This window comes from Pimephales promelas, chromosome 22 (assembly GCF_988280905.1).
Source record: "Pimephales promelas chromosome 22, fPimPro1.hap1.1, whole genome shotgun sequence".
NCBI classification, from domain to species: Eukaryota; Metazoa; Chordata; class Actinopteri; order Cypriniformes; family Leuciscidae; genus Pimephales; species Pimephales promelas.
This window is the reverse complement of record NC_142790.1, coordinates 26,466,034-26,482,615: the sequence shown is the minus strand read 5'-3', so window position 1 is coordinate 26,482,615 and position 16,582 is coordinate 26,466,034. Positions and strand designations below refer to the sequence as shown.

The 16,582-nt window shown below is 35.8% G+C and overlaps 1 protein-coding gene across 9 annotated transcripts in view; it reads left to right on the top strand.

Moving 5' to 3' along the window:
• sntg1 (syntrophin, gamma 1) overlaps positions 1 to 16,582 on the top strand; it is a 109,116-nt gene that overhangs the window by 36,217 nt on the left and 56,317 nt on the right. For 4 of the 9 annotated variants that reach the window (XM_089125980.1, XM_089125976.1, XM_089125978.1 and 1 more), the window contains exons 4-6: positions 4,081 to 4,271; positions 5,727 to 9,362; positions 13,376 to 13,494. The gene's annotated coding sequence lies outside the window, so the exon portion shown is untranslated. Of the gene's footprint in view, positions 1 to 4,080; positions 4,272 to 4,810; positions 9,363 to 13,375; positions 13,495 to 16,582 lie in introns of those variants that run through there. The other 5 variants (XM_089125981.1, XM_089125977.1, XM_089125982.1 and 2 more) reach the window with 5 other exon arrangements.

The following is a 16,582-nucleotide window of genomic DNA, read 5'->3' as shown; positions in this document are numbered from 1 at the left end:
CGCAGACACACTAAAATGACAGAAACAGTTCTCCCTTTAATGTTAAAATGGAGTCAGTCAAAGATGGAGAGACTCAAGAAGAAGTGACAACATGTAGAATGCAACAGGACGTCTCTGAATGGTTAGTTGATGAATTTATGTTGCTGATGTGAAGTTAACTATCATTAATTAGGATATCCTGTCATGTACTCTATAAATCGCTCTTATAACTGTTGTGAGATGCACACAGAGAGACTTTTTATTTGATAATGTTGTTTAGGCTCGAACAGCAACATTTCACACTAACTAAAGTTAGAAACAGTGAAATCATACTTTACCACCCCTTTAAAGTTTACTCAAAAATGTACATTTTGTTGTCATTTACTCACTCGCCATCATATCGTCCCAAACCCATAAGACTTTGGTAATCTTTGAAAGATAAATTAAGAGATTTTTATGAAACCTGAGAGGTCCAGGTAACCAAAACCTACAAGATCTAAAAATGTCACAAAGATGTCCTAAAACAAGGACATTAGGAATGAATCAAAACTTATGAATCAAGTGTTTTAATCCAAGAGATATGATTTATATGATGAACAGACTCAATTTAAGTTTTTATTTACATCTAAACAATGATCGACACTGACACACATCACATTTAGAACAATTCTAATTGTGTCTCTCGCGTGTGAGCTTCCATGTTTAAAATGATTTCATTTGTGTTTCAAAGAATAACCAAAGTCTTATGGCTTTGGAACGACATGAGGGTGAGTAAATGTAGTAAATTTAAGTAAATTTTAATAATAAGTAAATTTCGATGAATAATGACCCATTTTAGTTATTTCCTCAGACAAAGCTATTTTATGTCTTGAGAATATTTAAAATATAGCACATGAACTAGTTGCACTACTTGGAAAAGAGTTGCATGAACTATTTTATGGTGCTTTTTCAAATGTTTTTTGAGCTCTGCTGATGTGGTCACCTTTAATGAACTGTCATTTTATGGGAAAGCATAGAGAATTTACTAATACTTCAGGAAAAACTTTCTTTCCTTGTCTTTTGGCAGGGGCAGTTGTGTCAGCATGCATTAGACTCACTTTTAGTGTGTGTGTGTGTGTGTGTGTGTGTGTGTGTGTGTGTGTGTTGGGGGATTGTGAGGTCACAGCCTCAGGGACTGAGATGCTGAGGTCAGTGCACAGGATGTGTTTTCTGTTGCCGTCACTACAGTGTGTAGAGACAGCAAGATATATATATATATAACTTAGTGCACTTAGGTCAGTCTATTATGTACTGTCAAATTACAAGAATGTGAACATGCATAGTTGAAATATTTTATTGCCATCATGAAGATGTTTTGATGAAGTATGTTGCACTGTACGAGCAGGAATGTTTTAGGAGAGCTGTGTCTGCTGTTCGTATCCCAGTTTGGAGTGGAGTTGGATTATCCCCGTGATCCCTTGTTTTCAGGTTGAGAGACTTAAGTGATTCGGGACAAAACAAGCCACCTCTTTTCACTCCCGGCTGCGAGTGACATTTTCTCGGATAGCTCCAGGTGATCTGCTGATGCTGGAGAGATAAGAACAGATTTTAAACCTGTCTCCTCTTGTGCCACTCACATCGCCCTGACCAACACAAGACTAGTGTCAATTAGAAAATGTCATTTTAAAATTTCCAAATTAGCTTGAAAAATATTCCTTAATTGAATAGTTCCTTTTGGCGTTGTTTTGTGGAGTAGTTTACAATTATGCATTTTTTTTTTTGTTAAACTGGTCTGTAACCACCCACTCAGCAAAATGATGTCCAAAAGACATCTTTTTAACGTCTTTGTCGCAAACGTCATCTGAGGAGCCAGAATGAAAGCTTTTATGACGTAATTTTTGACGTGTTCTGCTCGTCTGATATAGACGTTCATCGAAGTTAAAAACTAGTTTGGCCATTGTGGACACATTTTCAACATCATTTATGGTCTCATTTAGACAATTTATTCTGTTTCTGGACCAAACAAACACTCAAGATGCATTTAATTAAAACTCATGTTTTAGATGAGGTTTAGATGTTGATATTTCTTTAATTTTAAGTCACCATTGTGGTGATCAGTGTTTGCTTTAGTGGGGCTCTTGGTGCCAGTTCTTCTTACTTTTGCTTTTCGTTGGCTGTTGTAACTGTGTGTTTGTAAAATACAATGGTTATGGCAGAGAAAGCCAAGAAAAAGTATGATTGGCTGTCATCAGCTCCTTGTTGCTGATGACAAAATCAAAGCAAGCATTGCAAAGCAAGATGTTGTGTTTACACTTTTGTATAACCATCAATCTTGTGGAACTGCATTATTTGGGCTAATATCATTAACATTTTCACTTATTTGAAAGTGAATAAAAGCATGTTTACACAATGTTTTATGAAAATGTATCATATAGTCACACACAGACATAATGATTTTGCATATGAATCACAACAATGGTGACAATAAAAAAGCATGATGGGTAGCTTTCATAGTACAAAAGATCCTTGATTCCTAAGCTTTTTTGTTTTAATTGTCACCATTGTTGAGAATCATATCCAAAATCTTTATGTCTGTGTGTGACTAAGTGGACATAATTTTGCTTACTTATGCACATTGATTGGTGATTTGGTGGTTTCCTCAAATTTTACCTTCGATCACTCCCTAATATTGAATATTTAGTTTCATCCTTGTTGTACTGTGAAGGGTTACCTTATTTTTACTGTTGGGGATTGATCAAATATTGGTGAAAAAATATCATTCATCTCAATCAGAAAAGTGAATGTTTGTGTTACCAACTTTTGTTTGCACAAGTAGCTCTCCCGTGCAGGTACATGTCCTTGGGATTCACTGGCGTCCCTTTCTTTCAGCGTGGCTCTGTTTTTAAAAGAGCGGGCGGTAGACCGTGTCTCATTTGTCCTGACACCAAGAGGATTGCTGGGAAATCTAAAATTCACTGCCAAATATCAACAGCTTAAACATCTTCAAAAACTCCAGCTGATGTTTTATGCCTTGAATTAACATTCATAGTATTTTGCAAAGAGTTTGACTTCTGTCGTCTATATCAGCTGTAGTGTGTACAGCCTATAGAAATGCACTCTGGATGTTTGTGAATTCGAGCTGGTCGACTGGTGTGTCTCAGCATCATTCTCTCAGCGTGTTTTTCTTTCGAACGCAGCCCTCTTGTGATGCAGCGATACACCTTCACACAGGTGATTCTGATGATGGTATAATTACAGGGGTCTGTCCCGACACGACAAGACATGCATATTTACATAGCTGTGAGGTTTAGGGATTTGTGTCAGCGCTCACACACAGCCTTCATTCCATTAAACATAGTTTATCATTAAACTTTGCTTTGATGGGATTTAAAAAAAAAAAAAAACTTTTCCCAGCATAAAAAAGTGTTTTTTGATTAGACACACTCTAAACAACGCTGGGTTGTTTTAACCCAAATTTGGGTAAAATATGGACAAACCCAAATGTTGGGTTAAAAATGTAATTAAAATTTTTTACCCAACTTCAACTTTCACTTTTAACTCATTTTTTTAATTACATTTTTAACCCAACATTTGGGTTTGTCCATATTTTATGAAACAACCCAGAATTTTTTAGTGCAGACAGACAGTTATGGATAGATAGATAGATAGATAGATAGATAGATAGATAGATAGATAGATAGATAGATAGATAGATAGATAGATAGATAGATAGATAGATAGATAGATAGATAGATAGATAGATTAACCATTATAATAATGAAGTCTTAATGACTTTTTTCCTATTTAACTTGAGATAAAACATCTCTAAGAGGCTGTGTGTGTGTGTGTGTGTGTAGAGCACAGCTCTGACTTGCCCTCACAGATTTCAGCAGGTCTGAAATCCCTTTATCTGCCTCTTCTGTGCACCTGCCACAGGCCGCACACACACTCACACACACACACACACACACACACACACACAAACAAGCTTCAACGTGCCACATTCAGCAATCTCTTCTCGTCAAAACCAGATTGCCTTACATGTTAAGTTTTTTGTTTTTTGATGACTGATTTTGTTATTTTTGTAAAATCCTCTTTGTGCTCTCAAAAATGTTTTTACAGGGAGGAAATAAAATGAGCCTGTCGCCCCCATGGAATCATACATTCTTGGATGTGAATGTGGATTGTATGGTTGAGGTGCATGAAGAAACTGGAGGTGGAGCTGTGAAGAATTCCAGCTAAAAGTGTCTCACTGTCCACATGTGCAAACAAGAACCTCTGGACACCCGGACTCTCCCGAAACCAGCCAACAGGTCCAGCACACACTTCTCTCTGAAATCAAAGGACAAGAAATAAAGACTCACTGTATGACCATTAAGATATATATATATAAATATATATATATTTTTTTTTTTTGCATGATGACATTATTTTAATGACATTTTTGCACATTTCTCTCAAACTGTCATTATAATGCAAATAAATAAATAATAATTATTACTTCAAATAAATAAACATATAAATGTAAATATGCCATTTATATATAAAATATTTAGATCAGAGTTATTATTTTATACTATAGTAATTTAGTATGTTACAATATTTTAACATATACATTTTTTATATTTATTAGCTTTCAGTTTATTTTAGTTAAAGATTTAGTCATTTCTGTATGTAATTTTTTGTCATGTTTTTGTATATTTAGCTTTCATTTTTTTTACTTTTCTGACTTTGATCACATTTTTATTAGTTTAAGTTTTTCACCTAATATTTATATTTTATTTTATTTCAGTTACCTCACTTTTTTTATATTTTAGTTTTAAGTTAACAAAAACACTGATTCATATTTATATAAATATAGAATTAAATAAATAAATCAAATCTGCAACCGTGTCCAAAAACACTGTACTACGGTAACAGAAATCTAATAAAATCGAGAATAATGAGAATTACTCAAAAAGTTCAAAGTTAAATGTGCAGATGCATTAATAAGAATTTGGGTGTAAAATTGTGTAATTATCATGAAAGTAATGTCATAATGCAAAAAAAAAAATATTTGTAATTTTTTTCTAATACATTTTTGAGGGTAAAATTTTACTTGGACGTGTTCCTAAACGTTTTTGTGAGATAATACAAGCTATTGCTACATCCTTCCCATGGTGATTTCCCATTAATAATCCTAGTTTAATTCAATACTGTCTCTGGAAACTTTCTAAAATGGTGTTTGGCAGTTAGAGGTAATAATCACAGTCACTTTAACATAATCGCTCCGCTCAGTAAAACACTGCACTATTATCCGATATCTCCACGCAGTCTTTGTCTTTGAATTCGACAGTTACTGTGAGGCCTCCATCTTAAATATGCAACGGACAGAGAAGTACTTCAGATTGTATATTTTCATTTTTGGGGAGACTGCAAGTCGGTGTGCTGTTACATACGCGATGGACTTCAATGCATTCACGTGCCCTCTCTCTGCCCTGAACCACACTCGAGGGAAAATCTACAAAGCGATCAACTTCACACGGAGCGAAAAGCTTAATTCTTCCAAATAAACAGTCGTTTGGACTCCTCGTCCCACGTTATGTGGCTCCAAACATCAAATTACCCTCACCTCCTCCTTAAAACCCCGGCGCATAGTTTATGCGGCTCACCTACAAGCCCAGAGCTGCAGTATTACATGCGATGCGAGCTACACCTGCAGCCACAGAACAAGTGTATGAGTGTCTGGGCGTTCGTGTTAAAACCTGCCCGTTCTTTCCGTCTCTCAGGTGAGGAATGCTGTGTAAGACTATCAGGTGCAGCAGGGCGCGTGGCGGCATGCTAACAACAGATAACCTGCTCCTCTGCAACCATGCGCAAATGGCCGTCGATTGCCAAACTTTCTTGAGTATGATCTGAAAGGAACACTGACAAATGGGTTGTCATGAACGAGGGAGGGTTGTTGCTTCATAATGGAGTTAAAAGAAGAGATTTGAAGAAGAAAACAAAGCATTGCTTTGGACTGAGCGTGCTGCTTGAGTCAGAGTATAACTGGGTGGAGGAGGTTGATAACTGTAGCCTGGGGGGATGAAAATCCTGCCTCACGCTTTCTTTCTCTTGTTCGCTTCTTGCTTCCTTCACCCCACCCTTCTCTGGTGAAAATGTGTATGAGGTCAAGAAGAGGCACAATTTTTGGTTGCTTTTTCATTTTATGGTACATGCACTTTATGTGTACTTAAGTACTGGTTAATATAAGCTAACACTCTAAAAACTAAAAAAAAATCCTGGGTTGTTTTAGCCCAATTTTGGGTAAAATACGGACAAACCCAAACGTTGGGTTAAAAATGTAATTAAAAAATGTAACCCAATGGCTGTGTTTGTCCATATTTGACCAAAGTTGGGGTGAACAACACAGTATTTTTACTGTGTTGGGTTGTTTTAACTCATCTTTGGGTCAAGTTGTCATGACAACGACACTGACAGGTTATGATGTATTGGTTTATGTCATGATGTCATTACAAAGACATCTTAAACAATGTCATATTGCACTCAAAATGTCATTATTGAGCGAAAGACACTTAATGACAGTTGTCATAAACATGCATAAACCTTACTTCATATTCATAACATATGTCATGTCACGATTATGAAGGTGTCAGGCTTATACACACCCCTTCAAGTAAAGTGTTACCGATTAGTTTAATGCTCTCTTTATGAATTTTTTGAAGCGTCAAAGTGGTCAGTGGAGGACAGAAAGCTCTCAGATTTCATTAAAAAGATCTTCATTTGTGTTTTGAAGATGAACGTAAGTGGTTTGGAAAGACATGAGGGTGAGCAAATCATTTTTGGGTGAACTATCCCTTTGATAAAGAAATAATGTTGGATGTCATTTGGATTTAAACTATTCAGTGAATAACTGAAAAAGGAGGGTTTTTTTTTTCATTTTGTATGATTCTCATGACGCATAACTAGCATCTGTGACTGTGTTAATTATAGTTGTACATTCACTCATATCTCCATATGCTGCCTCTGCTGTAATGTAACCAAAGAAGTCCAACTCCAAATAAACTATAATCAGATGTAGGATGTGTATTGCAAAACAGACGTTTATTCAGTTCACCCCCTCCTGTCAACAGGACATGTGCTGCTTATGAGTTACTGTGACAACACATAAAAAGTCTGGTGTTTTGCTTTCCCTGACCAAGGCCTTCTGTTCTCAACACAATAAATCAAACCCAATTGGATATCACTCACCGGTGAGTTACGAGTCATTATACTCCACTCAGATTCATTCATTAGCTGTAGTTTTCGCTCTTGGACACTTTCCCCCCGGTTCTGTTATTGTTGCCCCTTTGGAGGCGAGGGAGATAGTATTTATCATTGAACGCCAAGCGCACAATTTCAAAAAAAGAGGAGGAGGAAAAGAAAAGGTTGAGGGGGCCCTTCTCAAATTTTCATTTTTCCAGAATGTGTGTTTTTGTTGTCTTAAGTTTTCCTTGGTGGCGGTGAACAAAGTGTTCCTCTGTGGAGCGGGTGCTGGGGCTCGCAGACACGCTGTCTGTACTGGGAGTTCCTGTTCCCAAGTCCAAAACCCACAGACCCACAGCAAAGAGGACAAGGTCAGCTTTTGCTCTCCAACATAAGAGGCGCATTACTGCAGACGAGTTGCAGCCCTTGGCAGGCGCAGATAAGTGTGTGTGTGTGTGTGTGTGTGTTTTGATGGTGGATGGTTAAATGGTGCTCTTAACTATCAAAATACTCAGGTTGCACTGGTAATGGGTGAAATGGACAGTTTCAATCATCCGGTTTGCACATGTGAATGTAATTTCCACCTGTCTTATGAGTTTCCACCAGACTTTATCTATGAATTGATCTTCGCGAGAAGTGTTATTTTTGGACATGTTTAACCATGTTATTCTCTGAAGTTCCTCATAGTACCATTTTAATATCATGATATCAAGGTCGTGCGCCATTCAGGATTTGTCTTCTTGAATTCAGATAACAAACAGGATGCAGAATTGCAATTTGAATTTGAATACAAGGAAATAGAATTAAATATATAGCAATTGCAAAGATAGATAGATAGATAGATAGATAGATAGATAGATAGATAGATAGATAGATAGATAGATAGATAGATAGATAGATAGATAGATAGATAGATAGATAGATAGATAGATAGATAGATGGATAGATGGATGAATAGATGGATGGATGGATGGATGGATGGATGGATAGATAGATGGATGGATAGATGGATGAATGGATGGATGAATAGATAGATGGATGGATGGATGAATAGATGGATGAATGGATGGATGGATGGATGAATAGATGGATGGATGGATGAATAGATGAATGAATGGATGGATGAATAGGTGGATGGATGGATGAATGGATGGATGGATGGATGGATGGATGAATAGGTGGATGGATGGATGAATAGATGGATAGATGGATGAATGGATGGGTGAATAGATGGATGGATGGATGGATGAATAGGTGGATGGATGAATAGATGGATGAATAGGTGGATGGATGAATAGGTAGATGGATGGATGGATGAATGGATGGATGAATAGATGGATGGATGGGTGAATAGATGGGTGGATGGATGGATGGATGGATGGATGAATAGATAGATGGATGGATGAATAGATGGATGGATGAATGGATGGATGGATGAAAAGATGGATGGATGGATGAATAGATGGGTGGATGGATGAATAGATGGATGGATGGATGGATGGATGAATAGATGGATGGATGGATGGATGAATAGATGGGTGGATGGATGGATGAATAGATGGATGGATGGATAGATGGATGGATGGATGGATGGATGGATGAATAGATTCAACTTCATTGGGGCCAATCGAATTCAATCTCACAATCTTTTTTTTAAGAAACAATTCTTTCATTCTGAGTTTTGCCCTGAATTTGGCCCATCATACCATGGTATACAACAAAAACACCACAAATAAAATCCCAATGTCTACATATAATTATATTCTGAAGAAAACGAGTTTAATATTTAAGGTGAGTGTTTACTCAAATTTGAACTCTTAAGTAATATGAATAATGATTGCCTATCACTAAGCACTTGCTAAGCTGATGTTCTGTCCATCCATGCCTGCTTTCTTTTTCCTTTGCACACATTCCTAGGGTTCGGTCAGGATTATCAGAGGTCTGGATTCCAGCCGTGGTCAGACATAATAAAAGAGGTTGAAGAGCATCAGTGTGAGAGATTAAGAGGAAGACTCAGAGGTCCTGTTATCAGACGAGAGCATCACAGGTCCACGGCACGGGTCTTTGATGTTCAGCGTCCTCCAAGACATCGTAACTCTCCCGTCCATCTGCTCTGATGTGCTACAGCCCCGCTGAGGTTTCATGATGCTCAGATGACCTGCACAATGTTTTAAGCAGTAAGAATTTGGGCTTTTATTGCATTTGGCTCAGGAGCCAAAACAAGCTAATTTATCTTTTCATTGATGTCTCGATGTACGTCATCTGGCTGCCGTAGATACCTCTAACAAACCCCTCCTTAGATCGGGATGTGATGGAGATAAGACAATTATTTATGTGTTAGGATATTCATACACAATGTGATCTGCTTCCACACCATAGGGACAAAAAATCACAATTTTTTTAGTTAAGTATTCTCCTAGATACCAAAGGGCTTAATCGAGACTTGAATTGCTGAATTCTTTGTTTCAGATGTTTTATTATTGGTGTAATCTGACATTTGGCTCCTCTCGTATCAGGCCCGGATCTTTAGAGACAATATGTTGCTGTCTGGAAATCCTTTAACTGATGTGAATTATAGAAATGTGATAATGTGTTATGAGTATGTAAGGTTAAAGAGATGTGTTTTTAATCTAGAGTGTGTCTGCTTCCTGAACTTTTGTTTTTGTCATTAAGTTTTTGTCAACTTTAGTGTACTGTTGTCATGTTGTTGTTAGGGTGTAATAGGGTTCTATAGAGAGTCTAAGCCCCGCCCCTCCGCTTCCGGCTCATGGGACCTTATTTCGGAAAAAAAATGTATGTTAGTCAATGGCGAGAGACGACTTATCTTTTTATTCCATCTGAACTGTGCCCTGAATTACACATATGATGTTTGTCAATTTAAAAGTAAAGAAAGTCGCAGTTTGTCATAAAATAGAAGAGTAACATCAATGAATTACATCTCCCGGAAGCGAAACAACGAGCAAGTATTTCTCGTATGTGTGCAGTCTGGTACAAAACACTCGTAACGTCACGATTATAACGTAAGACTATAGAAACAATGACAGACGTTAGCTTCAGTAAAGTTAGCTTCATTCATTGAGAGAAAATGTGTGCCTTTTGGGGTTTGTAGTCTTATACCTCAACAGTTTTACTTTCTTGACTTTAAAACGTATCTTTTAAATTGACAAACATCATATGTGTAATTCAGGGCACAATTCAAACCAGATCAAAATATTTGTTGTCTACCATATCGAAATAAGGTCCCATGGTGGTCGACCGGAAGGGGAGGGACTTAGGCTCTCCTTTGTTTTGAATGGTTGCTACACTCTTAGAAGAAAAGGTTCTATATAGAACCTTAAAAGGTTCAATCAGCGCTACATATTTGGAACCCCTAAAAGGTTCTATACACTATTAAAAAAGGGTTCTATATAGAACCCTAGGGTTCCATACTTGGTCAATTGAACGTTTTACCAAAAAAAAATGGTTCTGTATAGAACCATTTTGGAGTTCCATATATGAAGCGGGGGATGGAACCATTTGTGGTTCTAAATAGAACCATTTCTTCTACGAGTGTAGGTTGTTTCTGTTGTGTAATATCACTCTGAAGTGTTTGCTGTGGTCTCTCTGTAGTTTTGGCAGTGCGTCTGTGATCTGCACTAAACCTCTGCAGTTCACCAGACCTCAGTATACTGATCCAGAGCAGATATCGCACCCGTATATCAGCTGCAAGCACAGACTAGTGGAGTGGAGGTTGACGTTATCTCAATGTGAGTGTGTCTGGCCTCTTATCCGCCTAAACAGCCGTGATCTTGCATCCCAGAGATGCTTTCAGGCAACAAATTTAATAATTCACCGTTCAGACGCCCACCGCCAAATACAGAAATGTAATCGCGCATGAAAAACCCTTTTGATTTCACAGTTTAGTTGATTTAGATTCAAACTAATTGCGCAAGGATCTAGTAGGAGTAAATCAGGTGTTGTGCAAAGAGTTTTCCCATATTAAGGAAAGATCATCCGAAGCGGATGCTTGCCAAGTGATGCAAGATCAGAAATGACCCCTGCAGGCATGAAGAGAGGGAGAGACGCAGGAAAAGAGTGACTCAAATGGAAAAAACAGAGCAGAAGAAGAATGAAATGCTCGGCTCATTCATTCTGAATGTTCAAAAGTCCCCGAAGTGCACTATAATGTTACTATTATCATCACCTTCCACCAGAATATCATTCCTTTCTCGGGGCTGTTGAAACATTCCCAAAACTTGTGCAATGATTCACAATGCAATTTCCATTTTACACGGGACGGCGCCTCAGCGCTGATGAGGAACACTTGCACAGATGGAAAAAGCGTACTCTTATTTTTGCTTGTAAACTTTAAATATAGAAGTACGATTTTTTTTCTTTCTTTTTTTTTTAAAGGGAAAGTGATAATGAGACGAATTTGTTCTGGTGAATTTGGAATTGATGAATTTGATGAATGTTAATCTTATGTGAAAAACTTTAAATTATATAATTATTAGGGCTGACGAATGAGTAATCGCGATTAATCACATCCAAAATAAAAGTTTTTGTTTACATAATATATGTGGGTGTACTGTGTATAATTATTATATATATATAAATACACACATATGCCTGTATATATTTAAGAAATATTTTCATGTATATACTGTATATAGATTTATATATCATTTATATTATATATAAAAAATGTATATACATAATATTATATATTATATTATTTATGTATTAATATTATATATATATATATATATATATTAATATTATATATTTTTTCTTAAATATACATGCATTTGTGTGTATTTATATATATATATATATATATATATATATATATATATAAAATAATTATACACAGTGCACCCACATATATAATGTAAACAAAAACTTTTATTTTGGATGGGATTAATCACAATGATTATTTGACAGCCCTAATAATTATAGGATAATCTTTTATAAAATGTAGTTATACAGTATATTTTATACATTTATATTTAAAAAAAATTAAAATAACATAAAACCTTTGCATTTATAAAAATGTTAAACAATTGAAATTCAAATAAGTGTTTATTAATTATTAATTATTCTAAAAATATATAATTATAATTACATTTTCAAGTATTGATTAATATTATTAATAATTCTTAATTAATAAAGTTAAAAATGTGTACTTTTATTTTAATAATTCTTCATTGTAAAATGAATTGCTGTAGATATGTCAGTTATACACCTCTGGTGTGCATTATTTTCCAATAATTCAATGGACCAGCGTCAATTATTCCGCTTATACTATAGTTACCACACCTCAAGAAGACATTTTTTCAGATTAATTTTTTTTAGACATTTGTCTGGTTTTTTGTCCTTAAAACGTATAGGACTATACGCAACTCATCCAACGCAAACAACAAAATGTCATTTAACGGAGGCTTGGCAAACTAATGCGGTTAATGCAGTTATTAGAGAGAGCACGCACGAGAAAGACATAGAGAGAGAGACACAAAGAGATTAAGCATTTGTAAATGACCTGAGTGTGTCTCAACAATGTTTCGGCAGCGGTGTTTCTACTAATAGCGAAACTGTCAGTTTATCTGCTTCAAGAACAGCGGCGTTATTACCTCGTGAGAAATGTCATGTCGGTGTTAAGTTAAAATCGGTAGCGCTGACAACGCGTTTCTGTGCGAGTGTGTGTCTGCATTGTGCGTGTGTGTGCGTTTGTGTGGGAGAGAGAGAGGGAAAAAGAGACTGCTTTCCATACATGATAAAACGTAATTTTGTAGCAAAAAACATGGAAATAATTCATTGTTTTTATCATATTGTTTACGATGTGTATTTGCTTAGTCAGTGTCATTGTGGGTTTTGGTTATTTGCTGTTGTAGGCAGAAAGGACCTTTTAAAAAACTGAAATCATTTGGGGAAGGGATATGAGACTGTAATGCGGTCAATTAAAACACACCTTTACAACCTTCCTCAACCAATTAGATTCAATCATTCAACAGCCCAGTAGTATAAGATGAATTAATCAGGATGTAATGTAATTCATATCAAACTTTAATCAGTTAACAGTCCTAAAAAACATCTTAGGAATCTTGTCAGAGAAGTTTCCCAGAATGACCAATAAATCCCAAGCCAAAGATGGACTCTCCAGGCTTTTCCATTTTGATTGTTGACTTAGACAATGCTCTGTTGTTTCCTGAAGGCACGCTTTCACAAGTTCTGTGAGGGGGACGGGGGAGCAGAACGTCTACCCCACATCCTCCTGAGTCAGAGATCCTACAGCTGGACCTGACAGGCCTCTGTTACTCAGCAGACACAACGGTACAAACACACTACACAGCAAACATTACATCACACTGCATGTGTGGAGCACTTCTGAAGCGGGTATTTTTAGGTTTGCCCGTCACTAGAATGACTGTGGCTACATTTCTTGATTCAGTCAGCAATATCAGTCATGGTTTACTCCACACGGCCCAGATGTGGCCCGGATCTGGGCCGACACTATGTTGCTGTCTGGGAATCCAGTTCACTTTTAAAAAAAACGTTGCTGATAATTTACTCACCCCCATGTCATCCAAGATGTCCATGTCATTCTTTCTTCAGCCGAAAAGAAATTAAGGTTTTTGATGAAAACATTCCAGGATTTTTCTCCATATAATGGATTTCAATGGGAACCAAACGGTTCAAGGTCCAAAAGACAGTTTCAGTGCAAACTGGAAATTGTTCAAAGGGCTTTAAATGATTCCAGACGATGAATAAGGGTCTTATCAAGCGAAAAAGTTTTTTTAAAAAGTGAACTACTCCTTTAAGTGAACATTAGAGTTCATTAGCATGAATTAGTTTGGAATTCTAGAATGCAGAAATGGTGATTAAAATGTAAGTATACTTTGTTCTGGAGAAATTATCAATAGAAACTTTTAAATGTATCACTACGAGCATTTAGTTTGAGATGTTTATTACAGTACGTCTACCGTTTCTATTTTTGTCTTATTATTATTTGTTTTAATATAGCAGCTTTAATGCATATAGAATAGCCTTTTACGAGAATATTGATTCAAATGATAAAATCAGCGATATAAAAAATAAATAAATACAAACTTTTATTTAGAATAGATGTTTTAAATTGATCAAATGTTACAAAAATGTGAAGCAGTATAACTGTTTTGAACATTGATAATAAATGTTTCTTGATCAACAAATCAGAATGATTTCTGAAGGATCATGTGACACTGACGACTGGAGTAATGATGCTGAAAATTCAGCTTTGATCACAGGAATAAATGACATTTGAAATATATTCAATGTTTAAAAATATTAGTTTTCACAGTATTTTTAATCAAATAAATGCAGACTTATTTGAAATTTTTTAATTAGGAAAATTCGTAATTGGCAATGCAAAACATTTTTGATGTTTATTTACCATTATGTGGATTTTACATGAATGTGATTTCACTTTGAACGAAGCACCAATACGTCTATTAGATTGATGCTAGTTACAGTTACAGAGAGAGACCATTTTGTATGGAAAAGATAGTGTTATTGCTTGTCACTTTAGCACATTGAGTCTGGTATAAGATCATAAAAACAGTGCAGAGTTTGACCTTCTGACCCTTGGTATATATCGCTGCACGTCTGATCCACTGCACTGATTCATTCGCGACATTCACTCGTGAAAGTAAAATGACAAAAGCCGACATTGACCTGGTCAAGCAATCACCGTGGCAGGTTCATATTTTATCTCTCACTGAGCTTCAGTTGACAGGTCCATATGTGGAATTTACATTTACCGGCTCTTCCAGCATCGTGTTGGAAATCACGATGCATGAATGCTTTTTGAAGAGCTTATATAAATGGTCCTCGGAAAGGGCACATCTGATATCCAGCCATGTTTATTTGAGAGTTTGTGCTGGTGCTGTTCGGGCATGTTTTTCCACTACAATACCATCATGCGGTGGATATTTTCTAAGGCTTGTTTGTTCCAGATTCTTTTGTCTCCATGGATAATGCCTGCGCAGCTAAATGCAGGTACTGGCTTGATTGTGAAACGTAAATCGATCACTTCCCATTTCTCTTTTGTTTTGGGCCTTGATATTGGGGTAGATTTGGCAACGCACACAATTCATCCTGAAGGGGATTTTAGGCATTACATGAGCCCACTTGACCTGCAGGGGACGGGTCCAATCAGTTTTCCTGTTTTTGAATCCTTTTTTATGGTTTTAATCTGTCCTTTTTAGGAAAACTAACATTTGATCCTAGCAAAAACAAGTAAAGTCATATTTATTTGTATAGCACTTTCCACAATTCACATCGTCTTTCCAAGACACTTTACAGAAAATCATGATTTTAATGTTTATCATATCTTAGTCTCAAAGAGCAGATTAGAGGCGGGCGATATAATCTAATTTACATTTTGTGATGATCATTCAGAGTTGGGCGATAATAAAGATGCAAAAATGAGGCGGTTGAGATCTGGTATATAGCAATATTACTTTACGTGAGTATACTGTATGTTTGCAGATAGAGTTGAATAAAATATATATCCAACTTTATATAAAGAGCTGGGCGATTATACACTGTAAAAATGAATATGCTTTATCTAATCAATAAAATTGTGGCAACAGATTACAAGCAATATTATTTATTAAATTGAACAAATTAGAAATGAGTAATAGTTAATCAAATTAATATTCTAATTAATTCTAATTTGTACAATTTAATTAATAATATTGCTTGTAATATGTTGCCACAATTTTATTGATTAGATAAAGCATATTATTTTTTAAGATAACTTTTATTCAGTCATAACTTTTATTTTTAGACCATAATATTATTTATATTTTGCGACGATGAGATAGTCCTACACAAGTAAGTGGATAAAGTTGGACAACTTTAAGTTTAAGATTTGCAAACAGTCATGTAAATCAACTGAGATTTGCCATATATATAATGCTCTTTCATGTGAGTGTTGTATTATACATTATACTTTATTAGAGTCATAAACTTGCCAGAAGGTGGGAAATTAAAGCAATTCATCCTGGAGGACTTCATTAGTAGGCTAAATATAAATCTCTGTCCCTAGATTGTGTTTCATAACAACAAAGAGGAGGGAACTAATCAGCACTTGCTTAGTGGAAGAAAATTAATCATTGCCTACACTGTAAAAAAATAATTTTCAAGATTTGTTATCACAACATATTTTCTTTTGTCAAATCAACTTTAGAATAATTTATTTAGTTGAGATAACTTACTATTTTGAGTTTCTGATGATTAAATTAATCTCCTTCATTGTATTAACTCACTTTTTCCAGTTCAATCAACTTAAAAGTTTAAGGCAACCCAGGTTACTTACTTTTTCAAGTTAAACCAACACTATTTTTTACAGTGTAGTAATCACAACATTTTTCTTTTG